Raw genomic sequence first — 18,193 nt, 5'->3', positions numbered from 1 at the left:
CAAAAATGTCCTCATTCAACATTTTGGAGACCAAAGAGACGAGAATGCATTAACACGGGACCTAGTGAACTTAAGGCAATCAAATGAAACACCTTTACGATTTTACGAAAAGTGCATGGGCTTACTGAGTGTGATCTGCAATTATATCGACATTCATAATGACAACGATGTAGTGAAAACGAGTAAAAAAGAATTCTTCAGACAACAAGCCTTAACTACCTTCTTGGCCGGATTGAAGGAACCTTTAGGATCGACGATAAGAGCAATGCGTCCAAATTCTTTGGCCACAGCGATGCAATACATTCAGGAAGAAAATAACATTCGTTATCTACAAAAAAGTCACGCTCCAGAAGTTTCATCATCCGTTAGAAGACCATTACCACCCCAAAGATACACACAGCAACGAATGGAACCCCCGTCTCAATTTCAACGCCCAGTATGGCCTTCCCAGTCAGCCTATACCAGACCCCAATTTCCAACTGGACCGATTAACCTACCACCTCGAGTCAATTTACCACCACGACGTTTTCCGACCAATCAGCAAGTCTTTGGAAAACCACAAAACGTTTGGGACCCGAAAAATAATCAAAAACCATCGTACAGACAAGATCCAGTACCAATGAGTATTTCAACACGAAATACTCACCAACAAAATCATTTTAGGCCTCAAACTTCTCGCCCAACTTTCACGTCCGAAGAACTTTTCAATGTTGAACATCAAGAACAAGTTTATAATTGCGAAATACCCGAAGAATACGGTGGATACTACAACGAAGAATATCAAGAAGCATGTTCTGAAGATTTCATGCCTGAAGAAATGTTGAAGCACGAAGAAGAAAATTTTCTCGAGGACGACAACAAAATGCCAGAAACGTAGTAGAATTACACAGCTTCACCGATAAGAAAGAACTGCCCTACATAATTATAAGCAATCCACCTTTGAAACTTTTGATTGATACAGGCTCCACAAAATCATTTCTCAACCCTGAAGTGGCTTTTAAATTTTTCAAAAATTGCATTAAACACGAGCCATTTGTAGTAACTTCAATTTTTCAAAATTATTCTCAAGATTATTGTGCCGAAATTCCTAGTTTTTCAGAATTTAACAGTAGCTCCAATTTGAAATTTTATCTATTCAAATTTCACAAAGTTTTTGATGGACTAATTGGTTTAGATAATTTAAAATTAATGCAAGCCCAATTAGATTTCATTAACTCGAATCTTATTTCTGCATTCGCAACGTTACCCATTTTTTACCACGAAACGAACAATAATCAGTCTTATTCCGCTCAACTCGAGCCTCATACAATTACACGTCTCAGGTTACCAGTAGCACAGTGCGAAGGTACTATCATATTACCACAACAAAATATTCAAGGAGCAAAATTACGAGAAACATTAACAATCGCATGTAATAATCTTGCGTGGGCAGAACTTATCAATGATACGGATTTTGAACTCAATATAGCACTGACCGACTCAATAAAATCAAGAAAATTTGACATAGGTGAATTTTATTTATTTACGGCAGATATTTCAACAAAATCGTCGCACCATTTGGATATAGAAAAATCAATCAGAACAGAACATTTGAACGAGGAAGAGAGAAGACATGTACTACGGCTATGCAAAAAATATTCCGATATTTTTTATGTGCCAGACACACCACTAACGTTCACAAATCAAGTGAAACACCGGATCAGGACAAGAGACGAAATTCCTGTTTTTACCAAATCATACAGATACCCACATGTGCATAAGCCTGAAGTGGAAAAACAGGTAAACTCAATGTTGGATCAGGGAATCATAAGGCCAAGCCAATCACCCTGGTCTTCACCTATATGGGTCGTCCCAAAGAAAGCAGACGCTTCTGGACAAATCAAATGGAGGATCGTCGTAGATTATAGGAAGGTGAACGAGAAAACTATCGACGATAAATATCCAGTCCCCAACATCAATGACATATTGGACAAGCTAGGAAGGTGCCAATACTTCACTACTTTGGACCTAGTGAGTGGCTTCCACCAGATTGAGATGGCAGAAGAGGATATTCCAAAAACAGCCTTCACAGTGGAGCATGGGCACTACGAATACACCAGGATGCCGTTTGGATTGAAATCAGCTCCAGCTACCTTTCAACGTGTTATAGATAACGTTTTGAAGGGTCTACAAGGAAAAATATGTCTTACATATATGGACGACATAATTGTGTACTCAACTTCATTGCAGGAGCATATGATCAACCTCTCCAAAGTCTTCGAAAGGTTCAGGGAAACAAATCTCAAGGTTCAACTAGACAAATCAGAGTTTTTGCAAAGGGAAGTAGCATTTTTGGGACACATCATCACTTCAGAAGGAATTCGACCAAATCCCCAAAAAATTCAGGCAATCTTAAAGTATCCTATACCCCGAACAACCAAAGAAATCAAAGGATTCCTAGGACTCCTGGGATACTATAGAAAATTCATCAAGGACTTCGCAAAAATAACCAAACCACTCACCTCCTGTCTTAAGAAAAACCAGAAAATTGAGCATACACCGAAATTCATAGAATGTTTCGAAACATGCAAAAATCTTCTAGTAAACGAACCGCTTCTACAATATCCCGACTTCACAAAACCATTCAATCTCACGACGGATGCCAGCAATTTTGCTATAGGTGCTATCCTATCGCAAGGACCTGTTGGAAAGGACAAACCAATTGCATATGCCTCTCGTACGTTGAACGAAAGCGAACAAAATTACACAACCATAGAAAAGGAAATGCTTGCTATGGTGTGGGCGACTAAGTACTTTAGACCGTACCTATTTGGCCAAAAATTCAAAATCTTATCCGATCACCGCCCTCTACAATGGCTTTTCTCTTTGAAAGATCCAAATTCAAAACTTGTGAGATGGAGATTGAAGTTAGAAGAATTCGACTATGAAGTCGTTTACAAGAAAGGAAAAAGCAATACGAACGCTGATGCCCTTTCAAGAATAGAAGTACACACCAAAGAAGCCTTCAGTTTGAAAGAATACATAGAAAATTTCAACAAAGAACTTGAAGAAAATGCTTCGTTATACAACAATGCACCATCTGAAAATACCGTTACCGACCAATCTCAAAGAAGAATCAGCGAAGACACCTCCGCTACTGACACTGCAGACGAAAATCCCGACCGTCTTCAACAGAAAAGAACATCATCAACCGATACAGCTGACGAAAATCCCGACCTCGACCACCCAAAAAGGACATCATCAACTGACACAGCTGACGAAGTTATAAATGACCTCAACCAACCTGAAAACGAAGGAAGTAACAGAACCATACACACAACTCAAGAAGAACCGGCATTCACAATTCCAATATCAGAAAAGCCTCTCAATTATTACAGTAACCAGATAAAAATGACATTTGTCCATTATAACCCAGGGCCAATCTGTATAGAACAAGCGTTCGCAAATAAAAAACGAATTCATGTTCAAATTGGTATGAATGCAAAAGAAGAAAATATTGTGAAATTCTTCAAAGACTATATTCCACCAAAAGTCAAACATGCTGTATATTTCGACCCAGATACCCAATATAAGTCAACCTGCAATATTCTTCAGAAAATTTTCAGAAACACTGCCTTCGATTTAGTAAAATGCAACGAAATCTTGGAAGATGTTAACAACGAAGATCAACAACAAATAATAATTCGAAACTACCACGAAGGGAAGTCAAACCATCGTGGAATAAATGAAACTGAATTGCGAGTACGAAGAAAATATTACTGGCCAACTTTGAAAAAAGACATTGAAGGATACATCAATATGTGCGAAACATGTCAAATGAATAAGTATGACAGAAACCCACCAAAACCCAAATTTATGATAACTCCTACATCAAGTAAACCTCTCGAAATTATTCACCTAGACACCTTTCAGGCAGATGGACAGAAATTTTTAACAATTGTGGACGCCTTTTCAAAATATGGACAAGCCTATCCATTAGAAGGAGCCAATGCCATTAACATATTGAAAGCATTGCTGATATTCGTTACTCACCATGGTTTACCACGGATCATTGTCTCAGACAGTGGCACCGAATTCAAAAACGGCCTTGTACAAGAATTTGTGGATACACATAAAATTTTGATCCACCACACAACCCCGGAGAGTCCACAATCAAATGGAATGATTGAACGTTTTCACTCGACCATTATAGAACATTTACGATTATTATTGCAAAATAAGAAACAGCTGAACATCAAGGAACAAATGCTTTATGCACTATTAGGCTATAACAATACAATCCATTCAGTAACAGGACAAAAGCCCATCGATGTTCTCAATGGACACTTCGACAGTAAGGACCCCTTTGATATCGACATAGAAAGGATTCTACTGAACAACTACATGCAACAACATCGAGATAAAACAAAAGCTGTCTACCAAAAAATCAATGAAAAAGCTGTCAAACTGAAAGAAAGGACTATAAATAAACGAAATGAGAGCAGACACCATCCTGTAGCCTACTCACCTAGCACAAAAATTTATACCAAAACAACAGGTGTTCGAAATAAGCTTTTACCTAGATTTGTACCACGTGTAGTTGAATCTAACAAAAAAGTAACAGTAGCTACACCCTATACTACTGTTCATAAAAAGAATATAAAACACGTCCCAAAACATAACAAGAAAATGGTTTTACAGGTGCACCCTCGCATTGGGTCTAGAAATTCGAATTCAAGATCTCAAAGACAACCCGGGAATTCTTCCCCTAAAGCTGGAAGAAGCCAGGATCCAGACTAGCATTCACGACTTCCTGCACTACTATAACTTGACGCCGATTGCCGAAGAAATCGATCTAATACAAAAGCAATTCGATGACATCACTGAAACCCTCACAAACGGCCCGAGTTACCCCTACCTAGAAGGACTCATCAATTTCAATCAAGCACTGAAATATCAACTGAAAATTGTTTATCAAAAATTTCACAGCATCAACCCATCCCACAGAACCAAAAGAGGTCTAATCAACGGACTTGGCAGCATCATAAAATCAATATCCGGAAATTTAGATCAAGAAGATGCTCAGCGGTATGACCAAGCAATAGCATCACTACAGAAGGGTAGATATAACATTCTACAAAGATTGAACTAGCACATATCTCTCACCACCTCACTCATAGAGAATTTCAATAAAACCGTGTCACTTATCAGGCATAACGACGATATAATCTCCAAGAAAATTGATAGAATTAATAAAGAAATCGATACAATAACATTCGATTTCAATCACTTTATGGAGATCAGGAATGTTTTAGACCAACTAAATTTGTCATTGCAAATAACCTTACAGCTGCTGACGGACCTGGAAAATGCAATTGTGTTTGCAAAAACTAATACCTTGTATAATAACATCATACAGCCAACCGAAATGAACACGATAATTCAGACGATGGCTCGACACCATACAACTAGCCAACTATTCTATACCAAACCAGAAGACTTCAGGAAATATTACGATTTGATCACTGTCGATGCTTATTATTCCAATGCAATAATCGTGTTTGTTCTGCACTTTCCTCTCCTCCACCCGGAAAAATTTACACATTTCCATTTATATTCAATCCCTACTAGTAACTTTACCACAATCATCCCTCCAGCTCCGTATCTGACATTGAATACTGGACTACACCACTATTCGCAGAGACCATGCAAGAAGATCAACCCTGGATTCCTTTGCCAAATTCCAATCATTCGAGGCGACATTCAGCCACGAGATTGCATTTCCCAAATTTTACACATCTCTGAAGATGAAGCCAGATGCCAACAAGTTCCGGTTTCAATAAAGGGTACCCTGATAGAGGAAATCACACCAGCTCACTATGTTGGTATATTCCCAAAGCCAACAAAAATATCTACTGAATGTTCCACTCCCGGAATGCAGGAATTGCACGGCACCTACCTTATAGAAGTGCCTCCAGGATGCGGATTTGAGACACCTGAAGCCAACTACATCAATTCCAAGGGCTTCACATACGAGCAGCCCCTAGCCTTGCCAAAAGTCCGAACAATTTCAATACCACATGAGAAGAAGATGCTACCTATCCAGCTAGAAAAAATCCCCTTAGATGAACTTCACAAAATTCACGAACAAAGCCTATTGCAACCCCTAGGTTTTGAGGATATTCCAGTCGATAGTACACACTTTTGGACTACCCCTGTATTCATAATTGCTACAGCGGTAATTGGAATTTTGGTATTCAAATTCCGTCACACCCTACGATGCCAGAGGATCTCTGAAACACCACCAGTACCAGCTACCAGGACTCAAGTTTTATTCCACCCTCATAAAACTTCTTCAGGGGATGGAGAAGTTACAATCTGAATCCACGGAGAATCGACAAGGTTCATGATGGGTCAGCGATACTCGACACCGCTGACGAAGATGAACTTGCATTTTTAATCCTATGAGAATTTTCATTTTTATATTCAGTCTGACTTGATACATCCTTATTGTAACACGTGTTTTTGAATAAAATAAACTTTTTAAAAACTTATTTTTCGAAAACCAACTCTTAACTTACAGGATACTGGGAAATAAATGTGTAATTTTTTTTTGTTTGTATATATAAAAACATAATGGGTTGCTGAGGATTGAAATGTGTTCAAATATTTCTTAATTAAACACACTATTTCCATTATGAAGAGAGGAATCACTGTTAGAATTCCATGAGTGGTAAAGAGGAATCCACAAGAGTCTGTACTTTTTGATTTACATATATATCTTATGGCTTGTTTTTGCGAAATTAAAATATTTTGTAGTAGATAACCACTACATAAGCCCCAATTCCGTATCTCAGGTGAGATTCCACCAGAGAAAAATAAACAGTCTTAGCTGCTGTTGAACCAAGTTTATTTGGGAGTACTCTGATTGCATAACAACCAGACTTCATTACACAAGGCATAAATATGATCTTCAAATTTTAGTTTTCTATCGATATGTATTCCTAATAATTTTAAGATTATTTTATTCTCAATGATGTATATTGGGGTATATTGACAAATTCACATATGGAAGTTACTGTGTTAGTTTTCGAAGTATTTAGGGACAGTCGATTTGAATCACACCAACTCTTTACTTTCATCATATCGACGGATATATCTAATTTTAGTTAGATCATTTCCATTGTCCGATTGCCAAAAAATGGTAGTTTCGTCTGCAAATAGTGTGAATTTTCCTGATATATTTATACTTGTCATATCGTTGAGGTAGATGACAAACAATGTTGGCCCTAGTATTGAACCTTGAGCCACACCATTACGTATTTTCCCAATATCTGAGCGATGGCTTGTTTCCACCATCTAACTATGACTATGACTATGGCAAATATGAGCAGCCATCGAAGCCATCTCATCCAGATATCTCTATAGCATTGCTCTGTTGGAAAACACTGTGGAAAATTGAATTTCATCCATCCGGCAGGCTACATATAGAACAATTCGTGACAAATCCCCAATTTCGGCGAAGTTTTTATTCCGCATTCCGCCAATGAAAAATTACACCTTTCTTTTCGAATCCCATTCGTTAAAAGTTTCGATACTTTATCAACACTCAAAAGAGATATTGATTCCTATTATTTCCATCCTCCATTATACCGAAATTCTGTCGTGACACCGACAGAGACAGACGGACAAAGAAAAGGGAACGCTTCTCAAACGGCATTACGTTTTTATTGTGCTGGGGTTCGACTAATCATTCCTCGAGACTTTTTCGTGACAGTGTCTTCGATTTTGATGGCTCTCGGAAATGTCTCTGCTATTGGGGAGAGCCGAATAATACTTTTTTGTTCGGCACGGGGACCGGCTTTTCTAAATCCCTTCGCGAGGCAGTGGAAGGTTTTCCATTTCTCCCATCTGGTGCCTTGGCGGAGTTCTTGTACTTCAGACTCTGTTATAGTTCATGAGATTTTCCTCAGAAGCAGGTCCGTATTAAGAAGACTTCATTCTTTATTACCTGACCCGGCAAACGTTGTGTAACATCTACAAGTTCTTATGATATATAGGTCACTAGTGAAATGGAACTCAACTGTCTATCAATCCTTGGTAACTCTCTCGCTATTGCGAGATTTAAATAAAATTTGGCAGCTGCTGTCACCAGATTTAGATTTCTCCACATCAACATTTCACTACCGATTTTCCTTAAATTTGGCACCACGCGCTTAGAAACAAAATAACTCCCCTATTCAGGTCACCTTCCTCAGCCTCGTAGGCTGAGCCCTGAGGCCCCCAAACTCGTCTCGACAGGCTCCGGTGACCGACTTTTTGTATCTCTCGCAAAAATTCCCAAGTCCTCGTGTCAGCAACGCAAGCCACAAAAACCTCATCTCAGCGTTTTCAACTTTCCCAAGCGTATGATCATCGGCAGGATGTAATATATACATTTGTTTAGTTTAGCCCAACTTGTACATGACAACAACGACGCTCAAAAGTCCGACAGTCATAAAGTAGTCCAAACGCTAGTCATTGCAAATGCCAATCTAATTGGAAATTGCACACGTTTAAAATGAATTGGCACCTCTGTAGGTATAATAAGGATTCGTGGTATCAATATATTTTCATCTCGGAACTTGCCATTCAAAATGCTAGCTTTGACAACGTTTTTCATTAATTCATTAATGACTAATTGCGTGCTGAGGCACAGCCGTGGTGTATTCAAATCACGGAGCGATCCAACCTTAAGTTGTAAATTATGCGGTGGCATTCCTGGCAAATCCAATGAGAACTCAAAAACTCTGTTGCATACTTCACATCACCTATCGATGGATAAATAATAATAGTGACCGAAAACTGTATAGACTGAGAAGGCTTTTTGTGTGAGAGAGATAGGAGACCGACTTCGTTTTCATCCCTACTCTGTGCTGTTTACTGACTGAGAAGTGACACCGGTAGACGCCTGGCAGGAATAACTGATCTATGATCAGGGTTACAAATGATTAAATTACTAAAATGGCTATTTAAAAATGGGGAATGGTGATAGGAAGGTGAAAATTGAGGGTTATATGTATTTTTTAATGCCATATCATAAAAAAATTGAAACAAAAATCAAAATTAGGGGTATGAAAAAAATATTTAAATCTATTTTCAGACCTACCGAATATAGATATGAAATATCATGACAATCGGTTGAGCCGTTTCCGAGGAGTATGATAAATAACAATGTGACACAAGAATTGTATATATTTAATTTAATGTTCGTGATGCTTTTATCTAATAGGAACTTTTAAGAGCAAACAAAAGCGCGTCACCACATAACCGCCCAGCTCGATTTACAGGCATGAAGATGTCGGGAGGTGGAATTTGGCAACGCTGTTTGTGAATGACAGTTTTAAGATGCATGCACATTAGTATAGCGACTCATACGTATAGAATTTTCATGGCTTACTTCATTTCATTCAAATATTTTCCAAAACAACGTTAAATACCGTAAGTATCGCTAATGCTGTATAAAGAAAGTCGATATGAGTTGTGTTGACATTTTCATAAAATATTATTTTAGGTTATGTATGCATATACATGAATATATACCAATCTAGAATTATGTACGACTGTTTGTCTATTGTGCCGTGATAGATATTCACAAAAACAAACATTGTTATGTTATTCGAACGTATACGAATCTCATAATCATAATACTAGATCAGCGAATCTGTTCGAAATATCTTTTTATCAACTTGATGTGTCCAGGAATAACCCACCTAAACTGCATTTATACAAGTTGACAGCTAGTTTCAAAAAACTTCCTCTAGGATTATTCAAGAGAAAATGCAAATTACTATTATTAAAATATTGTTTTCATTCCACCAATGAATTTCTCAGAGCTCCATAGAACGACAACTCCATATGATATTAAGGTTCAGTGTGATTTTAGACAATTTTAGACTATTTTATAGTATTTACTTTTTTCTACACTTGTATTGTAAGTGTTTTTACTACTAGTCGTGTAGAATGAGCCTATTGAGGTATAATACGTACAGTGTGACCCACTTTTAATTGAAACACCCCCCGAAAATTTGAAGTTGTAAATCGATTTTAATAATTTTTTTTTTAAATGTCAAGTACTAAAAGGTCTACCTTTGGACAAAATTTGAAATGTTTATTAAAGTTTCAGGGCACACTACGATATTTTTTCTTAGTCGAAAAACGGGATTTTTTTATTAGCGATTTTTTCATTGAAAAAAATCACTACGCCACTGGATTCAGAGTACCTCTAAATAGGTGTGACCAACATTTCATGAAAACATATTCATTATTAACAAAGTTATGACAACTCAAAAATTCGAAAACTCACACAGCTAACAGTCACAATATATCATTTGTTTTATGATTTCAACAATAAAGTGCCGCCAGATGAAAAAAAAAAACAAATAGCGTAAATATTTTTAATGAAAATACCGGAATTACTTTCACACAATTCAACTAACAATGAAGCAAAAAATTTCAATAAACGTAACTAATAACTAATTATTGAAATGTTTCGATTCAGTGCAACAATTAATTCTAACTCATATTCTAGTAGCCTCTACTAATCCACTACGTATTTCGATACATGTGACGTAGCGCTTACAAATGTTTCTGATTACGTTCCTTAGTTCTTGAGGGCTAATATCTGCACATACCTGTCGAATTCTTGCACAAAGTTCATTTATATCTCTTGAGCGGTTTTTGTAAACCTTTTGTGTGAGAAGTCCCCAGAGAAAAAAGTCCAAAACTGTGAGGTCTGGAGATCTGGTTGGCCACTCTATAACCGGACTACCACGGCCTATCCATCGGTTTGGAAAATGTTCGTTAACCATTGCCTCACAGCTCTGGCATAATGAACTGAACACCCATCTAACTGGCCAATTAAATTTGATCGTTCATTGATTGGCAGCTCGTGAATAGCATCCCAGAACTCTGTGTTTAAAAATTCTAGAAACCTCTGCGCATTAATGTTTTCCTCAAAAAAGAAAGGACCAATAATTCGTTCGTTCAATATCCCACACCAGAAGTTGATTTTTTGGGAATACAGGCTTTTACAGTTTATTACCCAGTTAGGATTATCCGCTGCCCAATAACGACAATTCTGTGATGACACTACTCCATTTGTAGTGAAAGTGGCTTCGTCGGTATATAAAATATTTTTTAGGAAATTTTTATTGTTTAAATATTCCCCTTGGGTACATAAACAATATTCCAGGCGTCTTGCTTCGTCGCCTTCTTGAAGTGTGTGTAAAAATTTTGGCTTGAAAGGTTTAATATTCTTCGCCTTGAGACATCTCCGAATAGTTTCTCGTGGAATATCCAAATCTAAAGTGGCATTCCTTATACTGGCATTACGATTATTTCCGAAATAATCTAAAATGATTTGATCATTCCTGTCATTCCTGTTTCGTCTTTGTACAGGATTACTTTTTAACATCATTTTTAATACTGCACCAGTTTCATTGAATATTTTATTTATTTTATTTACCGTACCGCAGCTAATACGAGGACGATCTGGATGTCTCTCATTAAATACTCTACAAACCTCTCTAACACTTCTAACGCCATCTCCCGAAAGGCGTACAATTTCAATTTTCTCTCTTACGCTCAATCTTGCATCCATGACACAAAATAATTCGAAGAACTGTAAGGTTAATATTGTTGACAATACTACACTTAAATCTTTCACAGGTGTCAAACTGTAATATCATTTCCATGGCAACTAAGATTTAAATTGAAATATTAGGTCTTAGTTTTAGTTAATTTGCATGAAAACTTGAATGTAATTCCGTTATTTTCATTAAAAATATTTACGCTATTTGTTTTTTTTTTCATCTGGCGGCACTTTATTGTTGAAATCATAAAAAAATATTCTCACGGCTATATCTGTTGATATAGGGTGTTTTTTGTGACTGTAAGCTGTGTGAGTTTTAGAATTTTTGAGTTGTCATAACTTTGTTAATAATGAATATTTTCTTATGAAATTTTGGTCACACCTGTTAAGAGGCACTCTGAATCCAGTGGCGTAGTGATTTTTTCAATAAAAAAATCGCTAATAAAAAATCCCGATTTTCGACTAAGAAAAAATATCGTAGTATGCCCTGAAACTTTAATAAACATTTAAAATTTTGTCCCAAAGTAGACCTTTCAGTACTTGACATTTCAAAAAAAAATTATTGAAATCGGTTTACAACTTCAAATTTTAGGGGGATGTTTCCATTAAAAATGGGTTACACTGTACGTATATTCATGTGTATGTGTGATGTTCCTATTTACGTCAGTCTTCTTTTTGAATTGTACATTACTTCAATTCTTGTTCCGAAATATGGAACACTGACTTGCTACAAATGTATTGTATGGATATGTAACGTGGCCAAACAATTTCCATTCTAATCTATTCTGTTTCGAGTGCAAGTAACTTTTCCCGCTGCCCCCGTAAAACCTTTGCGCCTGCAACCCGTAACGTACTTTTGATGATGATTGAAACGTGTGCATGTGTACGAGGAGAACGCAGCAGGCTTAGAGACCGGGAGCGGCCTCAATCAATTAAGGCAACCCGCTCAAATCCGGCCGCCCTTTGTCCTCTAATCTGGTTACAGAAATCGAGTTCGTCCACTGTCCAATCGATTTATGATGATACGGATACAGAATCAGCAGCCAGAACAAATACGGAAGAGCGCTTTCACTGCGGAACGCGATTGGGGGCGAGGGAGGGAGGTCAGGGACGGTGGGATGTCGGTCTGATGATGGAATGATGTTGTAATTATCTTCTCTGGAGTGTGCGAGCAATTTCTGAGGAGGAACCCGGTGTGCCTCAAGGAAACGATTTAGTCCCTCTTACCGTTAAGTATTTATGCTTACGTCAAAATTGTACATCAGAATACCGAATCTACGATGAACAATGCTGAATATATGGTATTTTATTGAACGTTTTCTAAGTTCAAATTTGAATAAAACAAAGTGTGTGAGATATCATCAAAATTTTGTATTCGTTTGAAAGACCTAGTGATGTCACTATGCGTGGGATCTCTGTATCTGTAGAATAGGGAGGGTGAGTGTAGACCGACAGCACTTAGGCTGCATGTGAACCATTGTACATTATCCCTTCTAGGTCATCGTCCATGCTGTCCTTTCCAGGAAGACAGACAGGTCCCTAGGAGACATCTCCTTTATATTTGCAGGTGTAGGCCAAGACTCGCCGAACACACACTCTATTATTGACGATAACTCCGGACACTCGCATAGGACATGCCTGACAGTCTCATCTTGCTGGTCACACATCCTGCATAAATGTGTGTCCACTAGTCCTATATTATGGAGGTGTTACCCTAATTGACAGTGGCCAGTCAGAAATCCTACTGTTAAGCGTAGATTTTTCCTGGTCATCGCCAGATAACCAAGGGTCATCCTGGCAAGATTGCATCATTTGATTTCATCCCATCTCTTTAGGGGTTGAGCATGGATGTGACGTATGGCTGGTTCCGCAATTGTCGAAGTCATCAGGCCGTAGGTGCCCTAAAATTCTTAGTCCAGCCGCTTCCTTGGCTAAAGAGTCAGCAATGCGATTACCTATACTCCTGTCGTGGCTTTCAACCCACCTCAGGATAATGTTATTATTTATCGAGGCTTTGGCTAAATCTTGGTGGCACTCTAGTACTAGCCCTGAGATAACACGTTGTCTGTTCAAGGCTAATAGGGCTTGTCTGCTGTCAGTGTAGATTGTTATGTTTCTACCAGAAATTTCTTTCCTGGTTATTTCTTTCGTGGCAACTGAGATACCAGCCAGTTCTGTTTGGACCCATTCCCCACTTAATCCTTAGGTTTTTTTTGGGAGCTGTCTGACTTGTTCATTTAGTCCAAGTCTCCAGCAAACACTGCTCTTGGGCTTATTGCGTTTATTCTCCCATCTTCTCATGACACCCATTCCATCACTCTCGTTCTCTGTACTAATTTGTACAGGTTCCGTCATATTCTTCTGGACGTAATTTCGTACGTCCATATATTGCTTGCCTCCTGTGATTCGGTGCATTGTACATCCCCATTTTATTCAGGTGTTGTCTAAGCGGACGATGACCGGTTAATAACCCTGTAATTGTTCTGAGCTGATCCCTAGTATATTAAAGTAGTTCTTCGGTTCTTTTCTTGGACGGTTCCCTAATGAAGGTTCTACTGTGTTTGTTGCCAGGTACTTTTGTTCAGTACTCTGTGTGCTTCCTATTGGTCCATGTCCTAATCTGGTTTCGTATCAATGATTTTGGTACCCCCAGAGCTGGTTCAGGATCTATATATGAAGTTGATGATCCGCGTCTAGCGCATTCATCAGCTTTATCATTACCTGTGATTCCTGAACGCTCTGGAACCCAGTACAAAGTTAATTTGTTCCTGTTTGCAAGTTCATTCAGTTCTTCATGGCATTCCCAGATCAGTTTTGATGTTACCTTCGGGTTTGTCAGAGCCTCTAGTGCGCTATTACTGTCTGTTAAAATATTGATCCGCTCATTTCTTTGAGGTCTCAGTTTAATAAGCCTTGCACACAACAAGACATCATACACTTCCGCCTGAAAGACGAATGTGTATAGTCCTAGCGGATAGCCCCCACTTAATCCTTAGCCTTAGTGATCTGGAGTACACTCCACATCCTGAGCCTTCTTTGGTTTTTGAGCCGTCTGTATATATGCGTATTGCATTTATAGCATCTGACTCTGTGTTCTGCTCAATTTATATTTTATAGGGTTTATTAAACACAAACCTGGATTCAATTGCATCACTTGTTGCCTGCAGCAGAGGTTTTGCAGTAAGCGCTTCTCGTCATAGGCTCAGGCTTGACCCATTCCTACTTCGAGATTTATACCAGCCGTGCGCAATTGTAGCATGGCCATTAACGCAGAAGGGTCAGACCCGTAATTGATTCCATTGCCGCTGTTGGTGTTGTTCTCATGGCTCGTGATGTTTAAACAAGCCAGTCGCTGTATTTGATATAATTTTTGGATGGCCGTTGCTTGTAGAAATTTTGGTCCCCATGGAATGGGTCCGTATGTTAACATAGGTCTTATTATTGCAGTGTCGATCCAGGTGACCACACGGGGTGAAAGACCTCATGCGCGTCCCACTGTCCTCCGACATTGCTCATAAGCCACATTGGCCCTTTTTTCTCTACTCTGGGTGGTGAGAGTTCCATGTTAGCTTTCTGTAGAGGATAGTACCAAGGTATTTCACCTCTTCAGAGAAATTCAGTTTGCTTTTGAAGATTTCGGGAGGTTTTAAGCTCAATAAAGTTCTTTTCCTGGTGAAAAGGACCATCTCAGTCTCAGTGAGTGTTTCTTACACCATGTTTCTATTAATTTGGCCCCTCCTGCCTTCTATCGCACAGTGTGTTCACAAATTTGCCGGTCTGCAAGATAACTATGTCATCTACATATGCAATTGAGTAGAATCCATTATTGTTGAGTTGATTGTCCCTGTGGACATCCTCTCATGACCAGTGATGTCTTTTACATTGACACGTATTGCTCTACTAGAGAGCAACTTGAGTATCCATTCTCCTACTACTATTAGGGGTACATTCCTGGAGTGTAGTTGCTGGGTAATTGTTGGAAAGGTTGTTTTATCAAACGCTGCTTCGATATCTATGAAAATACCCAGGGTGATGTATTCTTCCGTATTTCCTAATCTACGTTCCTGAAAATATCTCGCTCAACAATAAGGTCTCACCCTCCCTGGAACTGAAAATATACTGAACAATTACACATTCACTATCAGTGAATTGCTGTATAATGGGGAATATTCCTCCTAACGAAAATCAATAAGTTTTCATAAAAGAGCTCTAAAACAACGCATTTTAAACTTATCATTTCAACCTTTTTCTTTAAAAAGTTATTAAAATACTCAAAAAAGGGGAATGAAATAATGCATTCAACATTTAAAGGGATTCGTTTCTATTTCACCGTTTGGCAACATCGGCTATAGCTAATAAAGGGCAATGAATCTGTTCCCTGTATGAGACAAACAAAGATGACATATTTCAGAGGCGTGCTTTTCTGTTATCTTATGTTCCGAGTTCCGAGACATTCTGTGACATATGACATTTTGTGCACCTAACATATCTTCCTCTATATAAATAAATAACAAAACAACTGTTGTTTATGTGGCTTGTGGAGGTGGTATTTCAAATAGATACAGGCGCTGTTGCCAATATGTGAATTAGAAACAAATCCCTTCAAAAATTGAAACCCAACATTTGAACCATCAATTTGAATACTCTTCGAAGTGAATTTGAAAAACTCATGAATTAAACTCAACTTTATTTTGTTCAAACTTGCATTTGCTGAAAATAACCCAAATTGAGGTGGAGCCTCGTCATCCAACAGAAACTTTATATTAATCGTCGATATGTATCTTTATCTGTGCTCTTCAATCTGAATTAATCTGAATCCGATTTTTTTCAAATAAGCATGCCAATTTATCAGTATGTGAATATTTCAAATCGACATGTTACAATATTAATCGTATATGAATTCGATTAAATACTCGAACGCACGCCACTGCAGGTAATAAAACGACCCAAACGATCATAAAATCTTTCATTTGAACCTGGTAAATCCCGGCGAATCATAACGAAATAACAAAATTTTGTTTGAGCACTCTATTAGCGTTCTGCATTCATTTTGAGCATTCTTCAGTTTCCACTGTTAGGAAACAGGGTATCATAGTACGCTCCAATAGAAGCTGGTTCTTGAAGACATTTTTTCAATTTACAAGGGATGAATATCCGATTTCTCGGTCGGTACAAATGAACACCTGCAATTTTCAACAAGCTGCCGCATCATTTTCCACGCTTCCCGGGCAATATAAACCCATTAAATTCATTCATAAATACGCAGCCATTTCCCGGAGTATTCACACAGAGCGTGAAGATCAATGAACCGTTTTAACCGGCGGTTGACAGGGTGGTTTGGCAAAGGGGGCGCTTTTGCCGTCTAATGGGGGCATCAGGTGGCGCAACTAGCGAGCGACACTTGCCGTCCTGATATATTTAAGCCCCCTGATTTCGAGCAGAAGCGACATCCTCACGCTGCGAACTTGGATGTGTGCAACTTGATTTTATATTGGTTTATTTTGGGTCTACACTACTCCATTCGTCCAAGGGATCGGCAAAGGGAAAGTAGATGCAGGTTTCTCATCGAATCTATACGTTTTTGGGGTGGGATTTCCGGGAATCACTTTTGAGACGTTGATCAAAGTCAATGGACCTGCTAGTTAAGAAGAAACCGCCCAAATACTCCCCCTGTTTAAAAATTATCTCAATATTTTTGATGAAATGATCAGTATTGATATAAAATCGTGCAGGATAATTTTAAAGAAGCCATTTGAACTTTCCCAAGAAACATTGGCTGTTTATAATAGGGAAATTCAAACTCAAAATGTATTTGAAAATATATAAACACGTACAAAGATACATTGTCAAATGTGAGACTACTATTCATCTAAAAAAAACGTTTTAACAAGTTTTCTGAATTTCTGGATTCATCAATTATCGGTTGTAAATTCAACAATTTTCTCTTTATTCATTATCTCCTATGAGGATGTACGTATCTATAGTTCGCAATTATATATCACCATTATATATAATGTATCACCATGAACACCTCATAGATAACGTCTTTGTACGGACGAGATCTATGGGATCAAGTGATTATATTCCATAGATAACTTCTTTGTACCTTCAATCTATATAATCTATCCCATAGATGAGGTCTTTGTAAGGACGTCGTCCATGGGATCGATTCAATCTATTTATCTATAGGATCTATAGAATACATCCCATATATGACGTATTTGTACCTCTTTGTGTGTATCTTCAATACATATATTCTACATATGGGATCGTTATGGGATCTATAGAAACAAACTATCTATGGAATCGATAAAATGTATCCCATCGATGACGTCTTTATACGGATGCCATCGATGGGCTCGATATAATCTATCCCTTAGATAACATTATGGCTATTTAATCGATAGAAGATATCACACAGATGACGTCTTTATACGGAAGCCATCTATGGTATCGATGAAACTATCTATCTTTGGAATCGATAAAATGTATCCCATTGTAACCCTTTGAATGTATCTTCAATACATTCAGTCTATGGGATCGTTATGGGATCGTTGTGGGATCGATTCCCATAAATGACGT

At 38.1% G+C, this 18,193-nt stretch overlaps 1 protein-coding gene across 1 annotated transcript in view; it reads left to right on the top strand.

The window, feature by feature from the left end:
* LOC111514697 (photoreceptor-specific nuclear receptor) overlaps positions 1-18,193 on the top strand; it is a 77,954-nt gene that overhangs the window by 18,627 nt on the left and 41,134 nt on the right. The gene's annotated exons all lie outside the window — the stretch shown is intronic.

This window comes from Leptinotarsa decemlineata, unplaced genomic scaffold, assembly GCF_025532065.1.
Source record: "Leptinotarsa decemlineata unplaced genomic scaffold, Ldec_3_MD MMD2_tig00078422_RagTag_RagTag, whole genome shotgun sequence".
Classification (NCBI taxonomy): Eukaryota; Metazoa; Arthropoda; class Insecta; order Coleoptera; family Chrysomelidae; genus Leptinotarsa; species Leptinotarsa decemlineata.
This window is presented reverse-complemented; position numbering and strand designations above follow the sequence as displayed.